This window comes from Ambystoma mexicanum, chromosome 5q (assembly GCF_040938575.1).
Source record: "Ambystoma mexicanum isolate Mex_15411 chromosome 5q, UKY_AmexF1_1, whole genome shotgun sequence".
Classification (NCBI taxonomy): domain Eukaryota; kingdom Metazoa; phylum Chordata; class Amphibia; order Caudata; family Ambystomatidae; genus Ambystoma; species Ambystoma mexicanum.
In genome coordinates, this window is record NC_090933.1 from 1369660835 (window position 1) to 1369683904 (window position 23070).

The 23070-nt window shown below is 47.5% G+C and overlaps 1 protein-coding gene across 2 annotated transcripts in view; it reads right to left on the bottom strand.

The window, feature by feature from the left end:
• LOC138498158 (zinc finger protein 84-like) overlaps window positions 1–22761 on the bottom strand; it is a 41269-nt gene extending 18508 nt beyond the window's left edge. The window contains exons 1-2 of one of the 2 annotated variants that reach the window (XM_069622037.1): window positions 22626–22690; window positions 10261–10476 (exon numbers count right to left, since the gene is read on the bottom strand). The gene's annotated coding sequence lies outside the window, so the exon portion shown is untranslated. Of the gene's footprint in view, window positions 1–10260; window positions 10477–22625 lie in introns of both variants that reach the window. The other variant, XM_069622036.1, reaches the window with a different exon arrangement.
• Window positions 22762–23070: the final 309 nt, after the last annotated feature.

The window sequence follows — 23070 nt, forward strand, 5'->3', positions numbered from 1 at the left end:
CCACCTCTCGACCCCTCTGCCATATCCCTTCCTCTCTCTACTATTCCTACCTCGCTCTCTCCTTCTCCCATCTCCTTTCCCCTCACCACTACTCCTTTTCATAGTATGCCTGCAATCTTGGAGCCATTGGTGACCCCACACTTACTTTATCAGCTCAAGTATTCTAATATTCCTCGTTCATGCCATCTTCAACTTTATAATGTACACAAAACCTGCCCATTTCTCTCCTTTCACACTGTAAAACTGATTTCCACACTGGTCTTTCTTTGTCTTGACTATTGTTCCACTCTGCAAATTGTCCTTGAGGCCTGTCAACTTGAATACTTGTAGTACACCTTTATCTCTGTTATCCCTGGCCTTTGTTTGCCTCTCCTCTCACACTTCTATCTCCCATTCTCTCCAGTCCATTTCCTGGCATCCCTTCCACTCATGTCTTCTTTTTCATTATCATTTTCTCTGCATGGTCTTTAAACACATTCCTGGCGTGACTCTCTGTCCTATATTTCTTCCCTTGTCTCAATCTGTATCCCTGCTCACGCTTTAAAATGATCAAATTCTTTTTCTCCTATTAGTTCCTAAATCTTCCTTGTTTCTGCACTTTTTCATGACTTGAACCCAAACATGGAGCTCTTTGCCTAGGAAAGGACCTACTATCGCCATATTATTCTGATCTACCCTTAAAGCTGACCTGCTCTTCTACTAACATATGTGAGGGATGCGATGGCAGCATAAATATTGGGTCCATTAAATGTAAGAGGAGCTCAAGGAAATTGCATAGTAGTAGTAATAGTAGTAGTAGTAGTAGTAATAGTAGTAGTGACAGGCACGTTATCAAAATTGTCAGAGGTTTGAGTGCTGAAAGACATTAATGCAAGGATGATCACAAACATTCTAGAAGCTGGTTTTTGGCGAGGAAGTGTTCCCAAAAGGTTGATTTCTGACGATGCCCCGTATTGTGTTGAAAAATAATGTTTAGAGGAAAATGTGATACAACGTGCGACAACAGCATTATACCACCCTAAGGCAAATGCTGTTGTTGAGCGTTTCAATAGGACTATAATAGACATAGTGAGGACTGCAACTGCCACAGGGGTGATTGGGTATGTGTGGTGATGAAATTGTTCAAATATAGGCTAACTCCCCATGATACCACAGGAGGATCTCTGTTTGTAGAGCTTGAGAAGATGAGGGCCCAGTACTAGATTATGTCCATGGTGGATGAATAGATCTGGCATGGTCAGAGTGAATGAGAAGAATGGAAGTACAAGGGTTAGCATCGAAAGGGAAGACAGACTGAATTGTGTATGTGGGACATACCCTTGCATACCCTTGCCAAAGGGTACAGTGTTAAACGTGACATTGCGGTGAAATGTGCAAAAGGGTATGTCAATGTTTTCAAGAGTGTTTGGTAGTTAAAGATGATTTAGGAAACTCTGAAGTGGAAAAAATTGGGAGGTATGGAACAAAGGAAGGATAGCCAAAGTACCATGCTGAGAAGTGATGCAAGTAATCATAATCAAATCCACAAATGGTTGATTTAAGTTAAAACTACATAAATAAGGCAGAAAGTCTGTTCGTTTGTTCCTTTTACAATTCTTCACAGTTCCACCAATCTGCACCACATTTTGCATAGTTACCTGTTGTGACTTTTCAGACTTTACTGGCTCCATGACATATGCACACCCCACCACTTTCCCCAGATTTCACGTTGTCTGAAATCGGCAAAACATCAATGCAGTTATAGAAGTCCCGGACAGAGCTCATTTTAAGTCTCGACATGAGGAGCAAAACTGAAGGTCCCCAAGGGGCCTTCGAAAAATCATTTTTCAGGACCCTAGGATGCAGTGTTTTGGAGATTTCTGCACCGCAACACATTGCAACAGACAGCACCGCACTAGGGTGAGTGGAGAGGTGGGGAGAGGGCACAGTAGGTCACAGTATTCCAACTCTGGTTACATGACATTTGCACATCCCACCGCTTTCCCAGACTTGATGGTTGCCTGAAATCAGTGTAACATCAATGAGGATGCAGACGGACCGTACTGAGCTACTTTTAAGCATCTCGACGCAAGAAATAAACCTCAAGGTCGCTCAGGGACCTTGAAAAACACATTTCAAGCACCTACGACATACCGTTTCCAAAATATTTGCACTGCACTGCAACACACAGCACAACGCCAGGGTAAGCAACAGGTAGGAAGAATGCACAGTAGATCCCAGTATACTGTAGCACGCCAATCCTTGCCTCCCCTCCACGTCTGGTCCGAGGCACACAAGAAAACCCATTGTGATAAACATCAGACTTGGGGAAGGGACCCCAAGTTATGCAAGTTCAGTTGAAAGACAAAAGCTTCAAGAATATTTTCTTTTCATATGAACATTGTACTTGGGGAAGGGAACCCTAAGTTGAGGTGCCCTGGAACTGTTGTGCCCTGGAACTGTGTTGAACTTGGGGGAAGGGTACCCTAACTTTTATAAAACTGTATTTCATCTAATGCTAACAGGAAGAGACATTGATCATTCTCATGAACTCCTTGACGCTTGGAAGAGATGGCTGATAAATAAGCCAGAGCTGGAAGTAGCTCAGAACTTTATTTGGAACAACAGTTATGGGTGATGTCCCTACACATTATTTGGTGTTAGTTGTGAGGGCAAGTATAAGCTTTGGACACAGACAGATCTTGATTTTGAACTTACTGACATTGACGTTCTTTCGTTTTCTTAAGGTAGGGAAATCCCACCTTAGAATAGGGCAAGTTAGGCCTCACTCCATCCTGACATTTTCGTTAATACAAGATTGCTCAACTTTGAATCTGTTGTCTGTGTCTCGTTCCATGATGCCAACCGCACAGTACCTGGAGTCACCTGAGTAATCTGCAATGGCCACGTTATTTCTAAAACATGTGCAGAATGTGCATACATATTCCTTTTCTTATGACATGGGGCCTCATTACGAGTCCGGCGGTAACCCCGTCGGTGCTACCAGCGGGTTGCCACTCGACTCGTAACATTTTACCGGCACTTGACTTCCCGGTGCCACCGGGTGATTACAAGTCTGACGGCCTGGGAAGTTAGGCGCCGGTAAAATGTTAGTCCCCATTCCATAGAGTCCTGTGGGACTCTATGGGAGTGGGGACTCAGAAGCTTACGGTACCAGCACTTCCGTGACCGGTCTCCCTACTGGTCAGACCTGTCAGACACAGCGGCCCCGGCAGGAAGACTCCTAGTTTGCCGGTCCAGAAACAAGGGTGCCGGTGAGATTATCGATACCCTTGTTTCCAGACTGGCAAACTTGTAATGAGGCCCATAGTATCCTTACATGTTGATTTGCTCTGACACTGGCACTGCAATGCTGGAAATGCTGGAGGGACAGGGCCTCCCAGTCCTTGTCCTACCACTTCTCTGTATATGTTTTCTGTCTGTGAGGTCCAGTCTGGACCTACGGCAGTGCAGCTTTTCATTTATCATTTTTGGTGAACAACACCCATGGGATCGCCTTATGGCACCCATGGTTGGCGGTACACCCTTCTACCCCTTATTTATGTTTGTGGACACCTGTATGTATGCCCACATAGCAGGGTATGGGCTGGTGGCAGCTACATGCTGACTTGGCAGTGGCTGTGAGTGTGTCAATGGATTCCTGGACAATGGCAAGATGGCCACTGTAGCCTCCTGGTTTATTTTGCCTTTTACACCTTGTTCCCTTCCTCCTGAATAGCTGTTGGTTGGAAGTACCATGTATGGCTCTGGGACTGCCTCCTGTCAGACTGACAAGAGCCTTCCCAGGGCTGTGTGTTTTGGGTATACCCTTGGGGTGGGGCCTGTATGAATGGAGTTGGGAGTCAACTCACATTCTGTGTTGTGGGTATCTGGTTTCTGTGTGTGTGAAACAAGTCCAAGACAGCCCTGACTGAAACTGGTTTGAATGATGTGTAATGCTCTGAAAGGCTGGGTGTTTACTCCAATCCACGTTCTGTGTTTTGGATGTCTCCTTTTGGGTGAATGGGCTGAATGTCTGTGAGCCTGATTTGTTGATTGTCAGCATGAGTGCCCTTCTGTGTGATTGGTTGGCTCAGCCTGAGTGAATGGGGAACAAATGTGTATAACTAGGGTCCCTGCACTCACCTATTTGTTCAGAAGCTGAAGTCGATACCGGAGCTGATCCGTGGAGCCCTGTTGGAGGAAGAAGACCGCGGCTGCTGCTCTTCATCGAAATCCAAAGTCTGCTGTGCTGCTCCAAGGACTGATCCAAGAGGGGAGCTGGCTAGGAGAGCTCTCCCTGAGCTACGAGGGACCATCGTGCAACCTGTTACTCTTCATCTAAGTGCCCTGGAAGCCAGTCCTGTGTGCCTGCTGTCCAGAGAAGGGGTCTTTGTGAATCCAGAAGAAGAGTGCCTGGACATCTCAAGCCGGAGAAGCAAAGTGGTGTCACCCAGGGTCTGGAGGAGCATTCATCACCGCTGGAAACCATCTGCAGTGTAGCCCCCAGAGGAGGGAGTACCCTAGCATAGTGCTGCTTGACAGCCGGAAGTTTCAAAAGTTCAAAACTGCTGAAGAATGCTTCAAAAGGACATCCTTACCATCGCCATCAACCACTTTTCCCTGCCGAAGAAGGTCCAGGGTCGCTGGGTGCAAAGGAAGGTTCGCCAGTACGTTTCCCGCCACCAGAATCCAACAAAGACATCCCGAGGGTCCAGTCTTGGTGAGGGTCCGTGATCAACTCCAGTGGTCGAGTCCAAGTCACCAGAACCTAAAAACCAAAAGTTGGAAAACTGCAAAATCCTGAAACCAGACACCAAAAGTGACCTCTGCAGCCATTGCAGTCAGAGGTCATGTTACTCTCATCTGCCAAGCCTTTTAAGAGCCAACAGCGAGTTTCATCTGCATAAGATTTCCACAGCTAGAGTAGCCACCATCCAAAGGAGACCACAGCGAAGGCCAAAACTACAGCATTTCCGAAAGCCCTTGACTCCTTCTTTTCTTCAGACCTTGACATCCCTGTGACTCCTTCATGCAGAGGGGGTCCATCCTCAAGGGGTCCCCGAGAAACCCTGCCACTTCACCTGGCAAGGCACCAAAAGGACTGTGACATGGAAGAGCACCTTCCAGCCTCAGGGGTCATCCAGGGATCCCAGATTCCTCTTGGATCCTGTCCTTCTGTGGCATCTCAGGTGGTTTGGGGTGGTAGAACCTTTAAAAGGAAAGTAGGGCATTATTGAGCATTTTTGGGCTGGGCTGTAAAAGACAAGATAAGTTACCTCTTAGCTTTTCCATTGCAGGTTGCACAGGTGGGGGGATCCTCACACAGAATTGTTTATCTATTCTAAAGAAAGAATTCTGCCACGGTTCACAACTAACCTACATTTCTTCCCTAATCTATGCTATTACACCTTGCTTAAGAATGCACATGTGATTTTAAAACTGTCCTCAGTGCATTATTACCGAATTTAAGTATTGTGTGGTACCACATGGAATTAATTGCACGTAAAAATGGTGACTTATGCGCGAAAACATCCGAAAATGCAAGCAAGTGCCTGTTTTTTAATTCATGGAACATAATGCGCTGGGCTTACCGGTGACTGGCAGCGAATCCGCTACGAACGCCTTGCACGAGACTCCCAGTGAAGGGGCATACCGTCTTGCGCAGTCACTAAAAAAGTGGACGGAACATGTGGAATGGGGAACAACAAGTGTAAATGTGGGCGTTACGTGGGAAGCACCACAGTAAAATACTTGCAAAGCCCAAATGCGCGCTAACAACACATATTCATGGAATCGAACAGGGCTCACAAGTGCGCGGCAAAAGCCGCGCAAACCCGGAAACACGTCTGGCACGCAAAAGCTGGTGTAAGCATCACTGTGCACCAAAAACGAGGCATAAAAGTGTGTGCGAAAAATAAACGCGCGTATACAGCTACGATTAATGTATCATTGCTCGCAGCAGTGATCATGGGATACCGCAGGAGGAGGAGGAGGAGGAGGATAGTCAGGGCCCATATTTTTTTACGCAGGACCAGCCTTTTTGTGATGCCTGATGACAAGGTATAGGTTTCCACCTCACATCATCTTAGACCTGGTTACTGAGTGGGAGGATGACCTTACATCACCCACCCTGTGCTCCCAAGCACTGAGCCCCTTGGAAAAGGTGCTCAATGTACTGCATTTTTTGGCCATTGGGTCATTTAAGCGGACAACTGCCATAGTTGGGGGCGTTTCACAGCCCACACAGTCACGCTGCATACACCAGGTGTTGGCAATCATGACTGCACGCCCTCTGCCACAGGCACATATACCTGCCCAGAACACCCGCAGAAAGGCATGCCATGGTCCAGGAGTTTTATGGGGTGGCACACTTCCCCAATGTGCTTGGTACCGTTGATTGCACATATGTGGCACTACGTCCACTGAGCACATCTATTGAAACTGCAAGCACTGGCATTCCATCAACGTGCAGGTGGTATGCGATTCCAAGGGAATCATCACCTCTGTCTATGCAAACTATCCGGGGTCCACCCATGATAGTTTCATATTCAGAATGTCGCCCCTACACCGGGGCCTGGAAGCTGGGAGGCATGGCAACACATGGCTCATTGGTGAGTATAAATGCCTGTGCACATGCATGCATGTTAGACACATACAAATAGACAGAGCCAACTAATGACAACCATTTTCACATCCCCAGGGGACAGTACCTACCCTCTGAGCACCTACATGATGACGCCAATACGGAACTCCACCGCACCACCCCAGGTAAGATACAACGCAGCCCATATTGCAACTAGGGCCATGGTGGAGCGCACATTCGGAGGGCTAAAGTCACGCTTCCACTCCCTTGACGACTCTGGTGGACAGCTACTATATGTTATATTTCTACTCACTAGAATTATTTCTCCTTGTTTCTCTCTGTCCCTAGGAGGTGGAGATAAGGACTATTCCCTTTCCCCCCGTTTGGAAGTGAGAATTCTGAATTACTGAAGGCGAGTGTCTGGGAAAACCTAGAGATCCATCGCTACATATATGCAGAAGTGAGCATATCTGAACATCCTCGAAGTAAGTGTGGTGGCTCCCCTACTTCATACTTATATGACAGTTGAGACCTAGTGGTTTATAACCCATATATTGAGTAAGGTTTTTTTGCCCTTCTCTCTTTATCAATTATTCCCTTACTTGTTCATCGGAATAGCTCCCTTTGGTCAATTTGCTGTGCCAACCGCATGATGACAATGCTGGAGTGTGGATAAATCCTATTTACAATCCCTACAGGTAAGAGGGCCTTCTATGGGGACACAATAGTACTGATTCCTTATTTCAACTCAAGACAGCTTACATAAACCTCAAGATAGTTCCTCTTGTCTCTGTTTATTATAGAATAGAAGAAAAGGTGGAGTGATATTCCCCATGAAAAGGAAATATTCCCTACTATTACCATTTGTTGGTGCATTACAGATTGTGGAAATTCTCCCCACATTCTACAAGGTATGTAAGAGAGAAACATATCTAGCTCCCTAGGTGGATTGGGGGCATCTTTATTAAGGTCTAATGATAAGATCTAAGTGATAATAGGTACATTTTAATAGAGTGTTTTTAACGCACAGGGTTCGTATTATTGAACACACTTGGCAGAGAAGAAGTGATAGGAAAGAAGACTTTATCTCCATTAAAAACACAAGCAACTTTATACCCTGATGAATGTCCTACACTTGTCTGTGTTCTAGGTACAGAAACTTGTGTAAGTTGGGTTTTGAAAACAATAATAACATTTCCCAAAAAAGGAGAACAACTTCAGTGTGAAATATCACAAGTTGTTGATCCAGTTATTAGAAGAATCATCCCACATTGTTTGTACTTCTGCGAGATATATGTTTTATATGTTTTTAAGGAGTTTTATGTAATGTGATCATTTTATGAGTGTCAGTATCTATATGTTTAATAGAAAAACATTTTAACATTCATGTATGAATTTTTGGGTATCAGATATACCCTCTGTCATTTTACATTTTGGGTTTAGACACCTGTTAGTACATCATCTTTTTGTATAACATACAGCTACTATATGCACCACCAGTAGTGTGCAGGATCATTGTGGCAGCATGTGTCGTGCACAACATTGCAACACAGCGTGGCGTACCAGTGGACATGGTGGTGCCCCCACATCCCCAACCACCTGCATGCCTGCTGTGCATGGGAGGGGAAAGGGCATGTGGCGAGGCAGCCCGTACCCAGCTTGCGGCGCAATTATTCACCTAAAATCCAACCCTTGCGGAGTGCACACAGGCCTGGCACATTTCAGGTGACAATCGATAATGACAAAGGGACAATCAACTGTCCCAACCTTACCACCCTGAGAATGTGTCCTTGAAAGTGCTACATTGTGTGCATCTTTAGCTACTTAAACTAACCCAATCTCGTGTGAACAAAAGACACACATTGAAGATGCAGTATGCCACTAACCCCATGCAAAAGTATGCATCTAAATGCTAGTATGTCACCTAACCCTCCCAAACTTCATGTCACCCAGTTGCCACACCATGCAATGTCAAAAAGTGACAAATAAATGCCCGAAACATAACACTACTGTCACAAAGTGCACTCCGATAAACGGAACTATGTCAGAAATAACTCACTCTCACACAACAAAATAGAATTGTACACAGGAACATCCATTGTCCAGCATAACATATCATAAACACAGGACCCAACAGTGACAATGTCAGACAGTGACAAATCAAAATAGCACAAGTGCCTCAATGTGACAAAACTACCACATGCACCCCTTCTATCGTGAGTGTGTCTCTGCTAACTAAAGGGGGCATGGTAACGCATACAGCAGGAAGGGCAACAATAATGGAGACAGGCAAAGTAATACATGAATATGTAACATGAGAAAAGCACATTTATCAACGTCCAAACAAAAAGTTATGCGACCGTGGACAAGCAATCATGAATCCCCACTATGGGTGTTGGTTCAGGCTGGCCACAGAAATAATGGAAGCACCATGCCTCTGTGTAAGTTACTTTAACATGCTACCCTCATTGCAAGCCCATGGAAAGGGGAAGCAGGAGTGCCATATGTGTCTGGACCCTAAGGCACAAACAAGGAGTATACCAACACAAGACAAGCCTGTATGGGCCCAGCCGGAACACACAGTGGATGCCTTTGGATGCCACACAAAACAACACACTGTCGCATGAATGCACAATAGACAACAGAAAGTTTAAAAAAATCAGAAATGGCCATGGTGGACTGGGGGAGCACCCAGGAGGGAGGAGGTGCAGGGTGCACCTCAACACCCACATGCGTGAATGTGGAGAATAAAAATAAAAAAAAGAAAACCCCTCCACGGGTTCATGGCCTGCACGGCTAGCATAAAGTGGGAGAGGTGTTGATGCTGTCGTCACCCTCTGGTGCAGCATTAGAAGGCATGGTGAGGGAGGCTGACCACGTAAAGCCCTGGTCTGCTCCTCGATGGCAGCGACCATGCAGGTCTGATAGGTTTGATTCTGTAGCATGATGGTCTGGCGGTCCGCATGCAGCACCTCACGGGATGCACGGAGTTCCGCTTGCAAGACCTCACGGGATGCACAGATCTCTGCTTACAAGACCTCACGGGTTGCACATAGTTCAACAGAGACGTTGTGTATCAACTGCTCTATCTGCTGTTCTGCCCGTCTACTACAGGATAACTTAAGTGCACCCAGAGTAGATCTGAGGGAGGTATTCTCTTCCCTTAGGGCAGCCCTGTGGGCCTCAGCCTCTGCAGCTATGGCTGTGCGCACAGCTCCCAGTTCAGCCCGTCGGCCCCTGTTGCTGGCTACCATGTCCAGCCTGTGTGAGCGGCATGTGGACTGCAATGCCTGCTGGTGGAGCTCCATCTGTCTTTCGAGGGGGGAGAATGGAATTGGCCACCCTATCCATGCCCTTTGCCAACATCTCACATGATGCCCTGTGTTGCTGTGCAACAGCATACATGGCTTGCTCCCACACAGTATTCCCGGGTGGCACACGGCCACTGTGTTGCCAGACCACACACCTGCCGGATCCAAAGATACCTGGCCCTTTCTGCGCTGGCGCTGCCTGCAGCTGCAAGACTGCATACCCCCCTTGATCAGCTTCCCCAGGAACAGGAGCCAATACTGTACAGCGTGACCCTGCAGCCGTAACCACCACAGATGGACATTCCAACACTGACTGGCCCCAGGATGGGTCTACCCCCATGCAGGCGTTTGGGACAGAACAGCACCCACAGTAGAATCACTCACCTGCGACAGCAGTGAGGGTTCCATGTCCGTTTCAGCACCAGAGGCATAGGCTTCCTCAGCAATCTTCTCAAGACACACCGCTGGCCAGGATGGTCTGTAGAACCAATGGATTTTAATGGGCTACCCCACCACGTCCTCCACTCGTGCCTGGTTGTGGCTCAGAATACATATCCTTCTCAACCATCTCCTCCTCCACTGCATCCAGTGCCTCATCACCTGCACAAATTCAAAAAAAGACATGAATACACATGTAAATAGCATAGGCCACACACAAAGGTATCACAATGTTGTCAGCCAACACATGAACCTGCCATGTCACACATGGCACAAACTCAGGCACGCACGCGGTGTCAGTGAAAGGGAAGGGTAGCATGAAAGCAGACATGGATGTGTGTCAAAGGGCAAAATAACACATGTACTGCATGATGCATTGCACCTGCTTCACACACAAGCATGTGACTGGCATAGTCCTTCCACAAACATGACTGATGCTAATACACAGATGGCACGTAGCATAGCCATGCCAGAACTGTCAACCAGCCTCAGATGGAAGTTGAATACTACTGTCCGTGAGCCGAGCCATATACAATGCATGTCAGATGACATTACATGGAAATCACAAATTGAAAACACACATGTCACAAGGTGCAACAACGCTAGGGTGGTGAAATACAGTGAAGGCAGGCACACCGATTCCATAATGCTAGGTCACATTGACATCACACAAGTGAATAGACATGTTGAAGGGGAGAACAGGGTTTAGAAGTGTGAGGGTGCAGTGCAGTACATGGGAACGGCCTCAACTATGAATAAAAACACAGAACCAGTAATGTCAATGTTGTGGCCTGATGGCAGTGTAAGGGTAAGTGCAGTCATCATGTGTAAATTGTTGGTAGTGGATTGTAGGGATACAGTAACCCTCTCTCCCCCCCCCAAGGCGGGGAATGGCTGGGAGGCAGTGCATGGGTTAAACTGGTGGCTCAGAGGACGGTGTTGTAGCTCACAGTGCAGGCAGGTGACTAGTGCATTCTCTCAGTCATCTGGGACTACAGCAGAGGAGAGGAGGACAGAACGCACAACACATAAGGAAGCATCAGAAGTGCCTATAGACTGGGAGAAGCTACACCTCCAGTTACATAGAGGCAGGGAGGATGTACCAGAGGGAGGTCCCAGCACAACACAGATGATAACCACAAATGAATTGCCATGAGGAGCAACTGACCCTGAAGGAGTAGGAAAGGGATGATCAAAAGACCATGAGGAGGAAGTAAATACTGGAGATCGAGTTGAAGGAATTGCTGGCCCAGGACCCATAGGGCTTTGCAGAGAATGCACAGGGTTCAGGAGTGAAACACTCGTAGCCACTGTGAGCCTGTGCCATCATCCAAGTCATTGGGAGATACCTGGCACCAATCCTAAAGGACTTTTCGCACAGTCCAGGTCTGAGTTGCAGAGGGAAGAGTGTAGAATCACAGAAATCCTGGTAAAGTCTGTTGCATTAGTCCACCATAGGAATTACCAGTCCTTTGGAGGTAGTGAGCTGCGGGGGGAAGGAGAGGAAAGGAAGAATGCCTCTGAGGAGGAGCAGCTGGCAGGGTGACCTCTCAGATACATCAGACATGTGACGATAGAAGGTGAGTGTTCAGTGGAAGATCATCACAGGCTATCCGCCACAACAGGTTGGAGAAGGAATAGGGCCAAGAGAGGCTGGACAGATAGTGTCATGGATGGAGGGAGCAGGTGTGGTGATGAGGATTATCTCTGTGTGCAGCACATGGTTTGTATGCAGTCTGCATTACAACAAGCACGTATCAGTCCAATATCACATGGTTCGCACATGGCAGTCATGTCAATGTAGTCTGAACTAGCAGACAATCATAACAAATCACCCAAGCAACATACACATGGCCTGGACACACACGCATCACCACTCACCGGACATTGCCTCATACATTGGCAAGACTCCCACGCCTTGGATCTGCTCCACTGCAATTAAATCACTAGTGATCTACTTGGCAGCCAGCTCATCTTTTGTTCGGCATCAGAGGTCATTCCAACACTTCAAGACATCACCAGGCGTGCACCTCTCATAGCCCAAGGCTCTAATACGGTTTGCAAGGCACTGCCAGTGGGCCATAAGCTGAGAGGCCTACGTGTGCTCCCTGCCTGCACCAGCATATCACGGCCGTGTTCCAACACGTAGTCCACGAGCATGTCTAAGTCCTGATCACAGAAACTCCTCTTTCTCGGCGTGTGGGACTTCTGTGCCGTGTCTGGGGTCTCAGCCTGTACCGCTACAGCACGCTTCTGCTTATTACGAGGTGGTGCAGACGCTGAGTGGCTTGTACAACTCGGGTTAGTAGGGGCTGGAGTACAGGTGGACTGGCCTATGGCATCAGCCACAAATGTAACGACATAAGGTCAGCTTGCAGGTATCGGTAGCTGGGTGCTGTTGCCAGGACTCTGCGCTGCATATGTCTTGGCCTTAGTGACAAGAAAATTGGCCCCTGAGTCACATTGGGCCGGGACCAATCCAGTCCTGGCTGGGTGACCCTGAGCCAGGGTGGCAGTTGCTACAGCTGCCCCTGCAGCTTCCTGACCCTGGCCGGTGTGGACAGCAGATGACACTGCTGCTCTGGATCACCGGGTGCCGGTGCCAGGACCTTGCACTGCATCTGTCTTGGCCTTCTGTACATGGAAATCGGCCATTGAGTCACTCTGGCCCTGGGCCGTGACCACCGCAGTCCTGGCTGGGTGACCCTGAGCCAGGGTGGCGGTTGCTACAGCTGCCCCTACAGCTTCCGCACCCTGGCAGCTCGGGACAGCAGATGACACTGTTGGTCCGGGACCCCGTGTGCTGGGGACGTGAACATCACCTGCATAGCTCACCCTGCATGGGCCTGGACACCCCGTACCTTGCCCACCTTGGCCAGGTCGCCCACCTTAGCCTCCCTTCCCACTTGTTGCCCCCCAGTCATGGCAATGATGGACTAGCGCAATGGGAGGTGCAGCTAACAATTGTCGTGGGCAATTGGAGTGAGGGGGCAGAATACGTGATTGAAAACGTACCACTGTGCTCCAGCAAGGCTCTATGTAACCCCTGATGAAAAAATAATGGGTTGCACAACACTCAGGCACCCCAAAACCAAAAATCAACATGTCCCATGTGTGAAGAAAAAACGTCCCGCAGTACGGTGTGGCACCCAGCAGCACAAGAAATGTGTACGCAAAGAATACGTAGGGTACTATGACCTCGAAATGGGGTACGCGACACACAGGGGCAACCACAGTATGAAAAATGCATGTGCATCACTGTCTGCCTCGTAGAATGAAAAAATTCACATGTGAACCTGTAGGCAACTCCCACACCAAAACAAGAAGTATGCACTGCCACAGTAGTGAACTATTTGCGTGTGACCCCATAAAACTATGAAGTTTACGCATCCGTCCCCACGAAAAGCATGTACATTGCACTGTTGTCCTACGCAGACCTTTAACCCGATACTGAACGGCAACGCCCCACGTCCAGCGCGTGTCACGTAACTTACGCGTTTAGGGCCTTTCCTCTGATTCCATGGTAATGCGCTGTTTCCGCACGTGCGCAGTCACTCTGTTTCCGGCTGGCCACGCGAAGAACACGGAAGACCCACGCTCCTGCCTACCAGCCAATTTACCTGCCCCGAGCTGCCTCCTACGAGCTATCTGCTGCTGCCTGCCTTCTCTGTGTGCCTGCTGCCTACGTGCCCTGCATTTTTGTGCCTGCTCATCAGCCATTGCCAGTGCTCCTGTGACTGTGACCACATCTGCTGATCCCAAAGACTCCCGACTGCCATCCCATACCTCCACAGCCCAGCCCCAGGACCACCTTGCCCACCCACACCGGCAGCGGGGCAGAGGGCTGTCAGCTTCTCTCCCAGGGTAGTTGGCATCCTGGTGGAGCAAGTCCTGGGGCATTATGATGCCCTCTTCCATGGACCGTCGCAAGTCGGCAAGGAAGGACGGAGGAAGATCTGGGCAGACATCGTGGGTGCCATCAACGCAGAGGGGATGGCACCCCACGACTACAAGCATGTCCACAAGCACTGGGAGGACTTCAAAGCCAGGACACACAACAAGGCCCAGCACCTCGTCCAAGCTGGTGAGGACCAATTGAGACGCGGAGGCCAACTGACCACTGAGTATAGGGTCCTGGAGAGGTTCTACCCAGCGCTGTACACCCAGGTAATGGAGTTGGATCACCGTCTGGAGTCGACTGGTAAGTGTTCATGTGTTCATGGCCACCATGGTGCATGTGCATGTTGATTTATGGTTGGAGTGTGCACCTTGGCCTCATTTCCGGCATGCCTCTTGTACAGATGTCTGTGTCCATGTCCAAGACAGTGCTGCATGTGAGTCCATTCAAACTGGTGTGACAGCAATGTTGTTGGGTTGGAATGCATGATGCGCCCAGGCATGTAGCGACCTGCACATGTTTGCATATGGGGCATGTGAGTGGCATGACACGTGTGGTTTCAACAACGTTATTGGCGTGCATGGTGTACATGTGCATGTGCCAGGGAAGTGGGTGTGTGATTGGCCAACACCATGGATGTATGACACATGAGCATCTCAATGCGTGATTGACTCATGCAGACCAGTTGTCCTCAAGTGCACTCTGACGTGAGGTCACCATGGCCCGATGCATAACTGTCAGGTGATGTGTGTGAATGTGATGTGCATGTCCCATGATGCATGTGAGGTTCGGCCCCTCTTTTGATGTGCTCACAGTGCCTTGTACATGGATGTGAATGTCTGTTGCTCATGACATGTATGTTTGCACTGACCTGTGTGTTGTGGAGGGTGATGATGGTTGTGACGTTTGACAGTGCCACCCATGTACATGTACACCGGACCACTGCAGGAGCAGTGCGCCACTCTGATGACATCCAGACGCTGCGGTAAGCGTCCTGAAGATTGCGGATACAATCTTACTAAATAACGCACTCCACAACGTGCGTCAGATTCCCGACATCTTTTATTTCCAAATTGCCCCATAGTGCTTAATAGCACCCTGCCATCTGCCCCAAGCCCCACTGCCCTGCACTGGTGTACATCCACAGTCCTTGGGCAGAGGACTCCATTGCCTAACATGAGGCAAAAAGCATTTAAAGATGGCTGCCCGCCGCATCGTATTGCCTTTGTTGTCCTAACTAGCCCCAGGCTCCCCCTGAGCACACCGATTGGCTCCCAGGCTTTCTTGAGGAGCCTATCCCGGAAACCGGCCCACGTCAGCAAGGCCGGAGAAGACAATGCCAGCACCTGTCCTCAGCCTGTCACCAGCCGTCATGCCGCCTGCCAGAACCTCTGCATGAGCTGTACCAACCTGTGACACATTAAACTAAAGTAACTTGTGCTCAGCCATTAACTTTGCCCTTACTGCCTCCCAACCTTACTCACCCAGACTGTAATCCACTACCAAGGGCACTCTATCCTGAGCCACTACCATGCCCTTTACTCGCTCATGTGCTGCACAACGATGTATGTATACCCAGCCTTGTGTTGCATTGCCTATACCTAGCCTCGTGCTGCACTGCCTATGCCTAGCCTTGTGTTGTACTGCCCATACCTAGCCTTGTGTTGCCTAGCCCACTTAGCCTATGCTGCACATACCTAGCCTTGTGTTGTATTGCCTATACCTAGCCTTGTGTTGCATTGCCTATACCTAGCCTTGTGTTGCATTGCCTATACCTAGCCTTGTGTTATCATCACCATTATCATGTTAACAACTATGAGCTCAACAACCCATTAGTGACCTTCCTAGACATTACTGCAACCCCCCCCCACCTGATACAGACAACTATCCCTAGGATAGAATGATCTTCACCCTCTGGTCCACAATGACAAGAGCAAACCACCCACCACAATCTATGTCTACTGTGACATTGAATTCTGATGAGCGCCAAGCCACCATCCCCCCGGACACCAACCCACCGTCTATAAAGTCACCTATCCTTCACCACCCTCTAACGAACATCCCATGCGACACCTCAAGCAGAAATGCAAAGCTACGGTCAAGATTACCTAAAATCTGTGAACCTTTAGCCAGACTAGTCACCAAACGTAGTAATAGAAGAGACCCCCAATGTAATGCCCCCAAACTTAACAGCTCCTCCACCAAAAGAGACTCCCACATTAACAGCCCCACTAACAATCACTAGAAATCAAACAATAAACCTACCAAAAAGAAAAGTTGCGCCACTCCTGCGAGTCCTAAACCAAACACACCTCTGAAGGGTGCCCTTATTAATGCCAGGTCATTAATAGCACATGCCACCGGAATTGCCAAGCTCATCCAAACAGATGACTATGACTTCCTAGCCATAACAGAAACTTGGCTGCACCACGCAGCAGGACCCACTCTGATGCTTGCCCTGCCCCCTAACTACAACATTCTCAGAGAAGATAGAACCAACTCTCGAGGAGGCGGCTTAGCCATCATCGCTAAAAATAATCTCACCATAAAAATTGAAACGCCTGCAAATACCAAATCATGCGAATCCCTAACTGCTAAACTCTTAACATCATCCTCTCAATCCATCAATATATACCTCATCTATAGACCACCAGGTCCCATCGGAACCTTTGAGGAAGACATCTCTATGATCCTCTCAAATAATCTAAAAAACTCATCGCAAGCCATCCTTCTGGGAGACATGAACTTAGGCTTCAACGACCACAAAGACCTGCAAGCGATTAATATCGCCAATGCCTTTACAGAACTTGGATTTACCCAAAGAATACTACAACCTACCCACGAAAAAGGTCGAACACTCGACTGGGTAGCCAACCATAACTGTAATGTAACAATTACCGATGTCTGCCCACAAATTTGGACAGATCATGCAGTAATAACCATCCTCATAAATGAAAACACTACCCAACCTAAGGAAAATATACTGGCTCCCCCTTTGCCAACCAGAAATAAAAAAAAAACATAACAACGGACAAACTACTACCACTTATCCTCCCAACCCTAAATTCCTTCCTGATTCACTAAATCCATCAGCTCTAGTAAACAAATTCAACTCAACCATGGCCAAAGCCTTGGACACCATCGCCCCTTTGAAAATGAGAAAAAGCAGGCCCAGAGCACATTTAAACAACTGGTTCACCCCTCATCTCAAATATCTAAGGATTGAAAAACGCAAATGTGAATCTGCCTGGCGACTAACTCCATCGGAGACTAATAAAGCAGCTCTCGTCAATGCCTCTAAGATTTACAAAAATGAAATAAGGAAAGCTAAAAAAGAGAACTTTAACAACAGAATACTACAGGATAAATCTGGAACCAAAGAGCTATTCATCATACTAAAGGAACTGGAAAACCCTATCCCTGTCCCGGACAACTGCGACAATTATAAAACGTGGTGCTCTACCATCCAAAAAGCTCTGAACGACAAAATCACCACACTCCAAACCAAAATTGAGAATAAGAAACAAAATATTCCTCCCTCAATCAACCAAAATGGTAAATCACACACCTCTACCAAACCAGAACATGAATTCAACTTCAACAAAGTAACCACTTTAGAGATTGAAAAAATAATACTTTCGCTCAAACCAACCAACTGTCGAGGTAACAAATGCCCAGCACAACTGATAAAAGACGCGGCCAGAGACCTATTCCCATTTATATCCAAACTTATCAATGCTTCCTTTGCATCAGGCATAATACCAGACAACCTCAAACAATCATGGGTCCTTCCCCTCCTTAAAAAGCAAACCCTGGACCCCTCCATCCGACCAACTACAGGCCAATCACTAGAGTACCATTCGATGGACTGCAGCACATGTGGGTTTGCGTGGCCTACCACCCCACGACCCCCACTTGTGCTGGGTTGATGTAGTGATAACAACCCTGTGCCTGGCATGACAACACCATCCTCCGGCTCCATTGCTGTGGGGATTCTGCGAAGTATTTTCATGGGGCAGCCAAAAACTAAACAAAAACAAACAACAACAAAGAGTGCCATGCTCCTCTAAATCAATGGATGTGGCAGGAATACTGTCTCCTGTCCGGCTGGGTTCAGACTTGGTGACGTGTAAGCATGCATGTTGCAGAATTATCAAGTACTGCTCACTTCATCATCAATGTGCCCCTGAGCCTTGATTGAAGGGGTGCGCAGGTGACAGCTGCTTGGAGGATGTGGGAAAAGCAGGTGGAATCAGGGTATTCTGTAGCAGAATGTTGCAAAGGCAACTCGGCAGGTTAGGTGACTGTTGCTGACATGTTATGTTTATACCTTCCTGTAGATCATTTGGCTTTTCTCCTATTCCTGCTGTACAATGTGGTGTTTAAACTTGTGGATGGGTACTGCTCCCTTGCTTCACACAGAGTGGGAACTTCTGTTGCCATGGCAAAAATCAAAAGCTGGCACCCATGAATATATGCACAGTAAATTAACCTATCTTTAAAGTGTAATACATACATTTAGTTCAGCTGATCTTTCCCCCTAGAAGAAAGTGCAGAAGACAAAAGAGCATTGGCCTTTCAAAATAATTAACCAAGAGCGGAAATATAACATGAGAGAGGAGATACTCCAATAACTCTACTGCCAAAGTATAAATGGTACCCACTGTTTTAATTCAAAGATCTATAGTGAAATATTCTCTGGAAAACAAAATCCCAATATGACACATGTGCTTTGATGATACTTATGTGGTCTTGTGGGTAAGCGCCTTAACTGGGAACATAGGTAAAATCCTGGTAGCAAAACAGCGGAGCAATGCTTACCAGCCTTTTTGCTGGACTCTGGGGTTTATTTGATCTGTTCTCCTGAGTGAGTGAAACTTGTTACCCCTGTCTCATTCTTTTGCTCTGACTTGGAATCTTATTTTGCTGCTTTTGCATTTTCTTTTTAGTTTAATTGAGTCACGCTTTCCTGCATGCATTTCAATACAGTCATCTCTAATTGATGTTTGCAGCACACAGCACCCTATGTGCAGTGTTTCTGGGGAGACCACTGAACTTCCCTTTTTATTTAATGTTCTCATGAGAACAAATGTTCTCAAGAGTAGTAAGGTAACATTTTATCTCACTCACCTTTTCTTTTGTGGGACCAGCACACACCACCTTACGTGGGGTGCTTGGGGGTTACATTGTAACTCCTTTCTCACTACTCCTGTAACGTTTTAGTTACAATAACTAAAACAAATGTACATGGATGGTGGCAGTGGATATCTTTTTCTACCATGTGTACGCAGGTTAATCGCAGGCTGATTTCTTAGCTGCAGTACAGCACCCATTGGGTGACCATTTTCTCAAATTGCCCTTGTCTTCTTGGCCACATCAACCCAGTATCTAGCAACATAAAAACCTTGGAAGTTTATCTTGATTCCGAACGAAATGTACACAAACATTCCAAGGCCATGGCATTGTCTGCAGCCTTATATACGAAACGTATTAATTCATGCAGAAAATGTCTCTCCCCAGACAACTGCCTCACGTTTGCTAGGGCCATCATTGGCAGTAAACTAGGCTACTGCAATGCCAATCTTGCAGGAACTTCCATCAAAAACCTGAATATACTCCAGCTGATCTAAACAACGCCTTATGGGCGGTGTGGGGTCTGAAGTGAGGTGCAAAGCTCACAGGCTGCTAATCAAGGCAAGCTTTGAAAATCCTCTCACACAATACTGCATTCATAATACTGCTCCCTCTTTCCTCACCCATCGTATCTCAAAAAAGCCACACCTACGTTGCCTGCGACCCTCCTCGTCCACTTCTCCTACGACATGGAGATTCAACAAAGAGCAGGAGGAACTAGTTTCGCTGTTACCACCCCCACTCTCTGGAACACGTTCCGACTCTGTATCCAAGAAGAGCCCGCCTATCTGATCTTTCTTAAAAATGTGAAAACTGCACTGTTTAACAAATATGCCTAAATTCTGTTCCCAGCCACCCAAATGTATTTCCTGTAATGTAACCTATTTTATTCACAATTTAACTTTGCCATTCTCAATGTATCGATTTTAATGTAACTTTCTATAGCGCTGTGAAACTTTCGGGTCTGAGTGTTATCAACAAATGAAATAAATGGTATAATTATCCCCTCTCACTTGGTCTACAATACTTACTCATTCACCCCCTCACTCCCTCAATAAGGTGCCACACCCTATCACTACCAACACCGCACCTGCAGCAAACTCCAGTACAAGCTTTGCAATGCTCTGCTCTTTCGACCTTCTTCCACCTGGTCTCTCGGTCCGCCTCTTCCCGAACTAACATCACCTGAAAACCCTTCACGCTTTTTTGCTCTTGCAGGGATTTTATTCACACAACTTGCTTTGCATTCCTTTTCCTCCCCCTTGCATTGTTTGACATGGCAGCCCTGTGGCTGCTTCTATCTCCCTCTATTCCAAAGTGAGAGCAACATGCATTGGAAAATCAAATATGTCTGGCATATTATACATGAACAAGTATCTTTCTTGATGTGTCAGATTCCATGTGTGTGTGTGTGTATGCCTGTGTGGCGTGGATGGGTTTGTAAATTGATGGCAGAAATGCTCCATAGTGTGCCTAATCTGTACACACTCCTGGTATTATCTTTAGTTCCTCGCTGTGCGATTGGTAGTTTGTTTTTGCTGCTTTTGCTGTGTATCTGAAAGAAAGAGTAGCCTCAGCTTGTACAGAGGAAACTTTATTTCCTTAAATCATCCAAGACTGGGATGTGGAAGGCATTTATATAGCTTGTGTTTACCTACTGCTATTCTACTTCATTGCCACATAAAAGACGAGAAAGACACCAGTAAAACGGAAGAACCTGATCAAGCATATGCAGGAAGTTTGGTAGACAGAAATTAGCAAGCAGCCAGTGGAAAATGGTACCACGAAGGAAACAACAGTGGGTATCACTACAAGTATAGCAGTAAGTGGTAAAAGTAGCAGTAATTCAATTACGCAACATTTACCACCCACCTAATTAGGTTTTCCAGATAATTGCTTCTAACTCTGGAGGAATTAGCCCTGGCAGAACTACCACTGGTGGATTTACCAATGAGATCTGGCAGAATTATCTCCAGGGCTGATTCTGCTGGCAGAATTAGCGCAAGAAACAAACAGAGAATTTCCACCATATTAGAAGTATAAATACAGCTGAAATACTGCATAAAATCGGTGCAAATTCCATCAAAAACACAGTGCAATTAGCTGCACCTAAAAGGTGGAGGTAAATGCATACAGATGATGGAAATCAAGTCATAGGTGCACCCAATCCAGTCAGGAGGAGTACATAAGGCCCACACCTGACCCCAAACACACATACATGCAACATGCAGCTACAACCAGACGTGAACTATGGGATCAACAACCTGCTACTATTCATTGAGCTACAGCAGCATGCAAGACCCCAGGAGGGACGTAGACAGGTACCACAAAGGCACGGGGTGTGTGTGCTGCAGAGACCATCCATATCACGTATCCACCCATCCCCTTGGACACTGACGGACAACCAATTAGTGACACTATCGCTTGGACCGGCACAGCATCACAGACCTGCTCACCCTGATCGAGGCTGATCTCCGGAGCGCCATTGCCATTATTACTGAGTGCTGCCACCCCCACCCATGGTAAAGCTTGTGTCCATTCCACACTTGTGTGCACGGGCAGATTCCAGGGCACTGTACGGACACTGCACGGATGTCGCATCCAACATTCTCTAAAGTACTTGAGCAAGTCTTGGATGCTCTCCCAAGGCATGCCCATCAACACATCTCCCTATCCAGCACCAGGCTCAGGTGCACGCTGCTAAAGCACCTTCTTACACCACTGTCCAGTTCCCCAATATCATTGAGGCACGAGATTGCATACATGTGGCATTAGTGCCCCCTGTTAGGGAGAATTCTCATATATGGCTTATCAACACCAGCTTCTGCATCTTCACATGAACGTGCATTGCTTCCTGGTTTGTTGCTTGCCCCTCTCAGTCACTCCTGGGGAAGTGCCCCTTTGTTTTCGTCCCTCAGTGACTGTCCATGAGTGAGTGCCCTCTCCTATCCCTCTGTAATGTCTAATTTGCTTCCCCGCTCTGGAAGTGCCAGATCGCTCTCTCTCTTTAGGTTTCCTGGCCTGGCTTTCAAACCCCGATGCACTGTCTCAGATTTATTCATTTAACTCTCTGAGGCAGCAAATGAAGGAGTTCTATGAGTTCTTGAAAACTGAGCGTCATCTGCATAGCAGTAACATGCCAGTCCGTGATTGTGTGGCTGAGGCTGAAATGGGCCACCACAAACCGCATGCCATGAACAGGAGTGTGAAAACACGAGCTAGGGGTATTTGGAGCAGACCCCTCTGCCATATATGGGTAAGAATAAACGTTACGTCTGACCTTTTCATTCCCAGATCAGCAGGAATCCGTGCCTCAACCATTCAGGCAAAGACGGGAATAGCAGTGTCCCTCCAGTGCGCATGTGCAGGACCTTATAACGTCATACTGCGCATGCTCCTAGTACCCCTTGAGGGCATGCGCCACGTGCAAGCAGCCTCTCCCTTCGAAGGCCGTTTTCATCCTACTTTGCGCATGCTCAGTGTCTCGCACCCCATACTGCGCATGCTCTGCTGTGAAGTATCTCTTATGGGCACGCACTACGTAGCCAGCGGCCCCTCCCCTCAAAGGCCGTCCTCTTCCTACTATGCGCATGCTCAGTGTGTGGCACCTCATACTGCGCATGCAACTTTATTTCTACGCTGCACGCTCAGTGTCAAATACCTCGTCCTGCGCATGCGTGTCTATTACGACAGCCTCATTGCGAAAGCGCGTTTCTCTCCAGCAC